Below are 3,495 nucleotides of genomic sequence, written 5' to 3' on the forward strand. Positions count from 1 at the left end.
TCCGTCCCGTATATTAACTTGGTCCGGTTTTTGCTTGGACATTTCAAGGAGGAGGCATTTCCTACCGGCTTAATGCCTTTTCTCTTTATTCACCCCCTACGTACAGACAGTATAGATCAGATGATATACTGTGGTTCAACAGAGCTAAAAATGATTAGAAAAACTGAAATTATTTCTAGAACTGTCCTGACAGATCCGTTTTTTTGGGACCGGTTATTTATATTGTTCCGGTGAGTCATAGGTTCGGCATTCAATTTATTCTATCCAGAAGAAATCTGGAAAAGATCTTCAGTTAAATGTCAGTATTCCCAACACATAGGTTTTTAGTGAACATATACCGTATCCCCAATTTCCTTCTGGAATATCTCACAGTGCGAGGGTCTACGTGTTAACAATCGTGTTGTCCATCAGATAAATTTATGTATTCACAGAAGGCAGAGCCACCCCAATCAAAGCCCTCTTTTATTAATTGAAACATAGCATGAGCTGAACATCGCATTGCCTAAACTTCCTTCTTCTGACACGATCTCATAAAGATGATCCTGTGCGTCTTATATGCTTTGAAAGTAGCAGCCATGTTGTCACTTTGAACTGCTAAGGCAAACTGAGCAGTGAGACCTAGTCTTTGCAAGCCCTGCCTCTGTTTCCAAGCCCCTAAACATTAGATCTGGCATTCCAGAAAGGACATGAGAGGACTTGGATCATGAAGGCTGGAGCTACAGCTGGTCTAACAAGAGAGGAAACCATGCTCTTCAAAGCCTGAATGGGCCCAGCACAGGCCCCGCTGCCTCAGAATCAATGATCCTAATCAGTAATCTGTGAATAAGGGAATTTGGGGGAAATGCGTTCAACAGACCTGCTGGCCATGGGGCTCCATCTTGCATCTACTACCACAAGCACCCTGACAACGCAGCCTTGTACAGAATAGCGGAACCTGTGCATTTTGAGGTGAAGCAAAAAGATCTATTACAGGGTCCAGATTTCTCCACAAATCTGCCTGAACACCTACACCTTCATTGTCCATATTGCTGTAGGGAATTTCCTGCACACTGTTTTTTTCTGATGCCTTGATGTCAACTGCTTTTAGTGACAGGAGGTTCTGTTCCGCCCAAGTCTCCAGATCTTTTGCCAACAGCCCCAACACCTTTGATCTTGTCCCAGTCTGCCTGTTGATGTAACCAAGTGCTGTGGGGTTGTCTGTCCAGATGACTGCTGCCCTCCCATAGATAGATGGATGGTCTGTGAGGGCTAATCTAAGGGGAATCCCCTCAACAGCTTGTTCAACTTTAGACACCAGTGTTGGTTAGTTTCGCTCTCGGGTCTTCTGACAGCAGGATGAGGGGTTTGAACTTCTAGCTTTCTGGAACCCAATGATCATGAAGGTGTGATATCAGAGCCCACAAGAGAGTTACTGCCCATGACAGCATGAAAACACAGGCTGTCACGTGGCCTTGAACTCCTTAAACAGCTTTACAGATGCCTGGTTTCTCTCTAGCAGATCTCCTAGGACTGAGAGCAATCTCCACACCCTGTTCTCTGGAACCATTATCGCCCTCTTGGAAGTCCAAAATCGTGCTCCTGGGAACTTGAGCTCCTGAGCTGGATTTGGATACGATTTCTCCTGGTTCAGCAGGAGCCCCATTGTTTTAATGTGCCTCTTCCCGCCTTTTCTTCTATGGGTGCATGGTGATGTCATTATATTCTGAGCGTGGAATGTGGAGTGAGTGCTGACTGCTGAGTGTTCTACGTGTGACAGTTGGAGAGAGGATGGCTGTGAGAGGGTGTGCCGATGGATGTTTCCATTACCATACCTGAGTCTTGTCTCCTGTAAGCTTTCGAGTTCTTCAATCCTGAACTATAACAAATAAAGAAGCTTTCATTTTGTACCTATGGCTACTGGTCATCTCTGGGAAAGGGCACTTTGCAACATCCATCTTCTTCAGAATGCTGCCCTCCTCCTCCAGCTGGCTGACCAACTGTGACTTTGCTGCTGCCCTGAACAACCAGTCATCGATGTATGTGGATACCTCCATACCTCTCAACTCACACGCGTATGGCGGGTGTCACCCGACCTGAAAGCAGCTCACTCAGCCGCCAATCTCTGTACCCTTCCATGTAAATGAATGGGCTTTCACCCGCCAAAAGCAAAATCAGCTGTTTTCACCCACCATGGGATGACAAAACGTTGAGAGCTATGTACCTCCCTTTGGTATCAAGAAGAGATATCACTGGCCCCATCAGCTTCGTGACAACTCGAGGCACTGTCTTCAATCCAAAGGGGAGATCCTTGAATTGAAAGGGTTGCCCCCCGGCTGCACATCTCAGGAAATGTCAGTGTTTCTGATTGCCATGTAAAAGTATGCGCCCTTTAAGTCTAAAGAGGCCAAGAAATCTCCTTTCCTGATCAGAGGTTTAATATTTTGAAGTGGTTTGTAGAATATTAATGATGGATCAAGCATTTTAAATTCAGCATCCACCTGACCTTCACTGGCACCTTGGGAACCAGAAAGATAATAGAATAAACCACCTGACCTCTCTGCCTCGTGGGACTTACCTGATTGCCCCTTTCATGGGCAATTCTTGGGTGCTTTGCTCTATTGTAGCCTTTTGGTTTTTGACAGAACCCCAGGGGATGAAAAATCTATTCTGTATCCCCATTTTATAATTACGGGAGCCAAAATTACACGTGGGTATGTTGTAGCTTTGTAAAAGCGAAAGGTATGTTCACCAACACTACCAACATGACGTCCAGACTGGTCCAAGTAATGCCCACAATGTGAGTGAAATTAGCTCTCTAAGTTTTCTGTACAATGAGCCCAGCGCTGTTCATGCACGGAAACGTGTATGCAAATTTGAGCGAGCTGGCTGCTGGGAATAGGAAATTATCTTTGCTTTTCCCTTCTTTCACTAGTCAAGAAGTGGCGTCGTCTCTCTTTATACAACACCTCTTTGTGGTAGGAATTCCCATAAACTGCAGAAGTGAATTGACTCACCTTTACAATACGATGGTCTCTGAAAACCAGCAGGTGGCGTTCATGTTTGTACTTTATCTTCAGTAAGGTTAATCCTTACCTGTTCCTCCTCCGGGAGAAACAGCAGATGATGAAAGGAGTGAGATGAGTTCGTGATTACTCTCTCGAGACCTGGGGAGCTCAACACCCCCCAGGGCCTCCAATCTGAAACCTCTGAAGATCTTTTTTTTACGAGTTACAAAACAGAATATATGTGTGAGTGTTCATTTATATTTCTCACCTTGTTATTGTCATAATTGCCAGAAATAGCCGTTTGTGCTTATGCACTTTGGAATTTAGCTCTCCTTTTGTCCCAATGAGCACCCGAAGTGAGTGATTTTACGTTACAACACCGTCCTTCTTCCTCGTCCCAGTTGCTAGAGCTGCCATACTCCTAATGATTCCAAATGTTTGTTCTTTTTCAAATGCATGCGGCTGGAAAACAGGGTTCGAACTTCTGTGTCTTTGGCTGTCCTCCTCGGGC

At 45.2% G+C, this 3,495-nt stretch overlaps 1 non-coding gene across 1 annotated transcript; it reads left to right on the forward strand.

The window, feature by feature from the left end:
- Window positions 1-3,049: 3,049 nt before the first annotated feature.
- Window positions 3,050-3,181, forward strand: LOC138568112 (U8 small nucleolar RNA). The gene has a single exon (XR_011302484.1). It is a non-coding gene; the product is annotated as a U8 small nucleolar RNA (small nucleolar RNA).
- Window positions 3,182-3,495: the final 314 nt, after the last annotated feature.

This window comes from Ambystoma mexicanum, chromosome 2p (genome assembly GCF_040938575.1).
Source record: "Ambystoma mexicanum isolate Mex_15411 chromosome 2p, UKY_AmexF1_1, whole genome shotgun sequence".
Classification (NCBI taxonomy): domain Eukaryota; kingdom Metazoa; phylum Chordata; class Amphibia; order Caudata; family Ambystomatidae; genus Ambystoma; species Ambystoma mexicanum.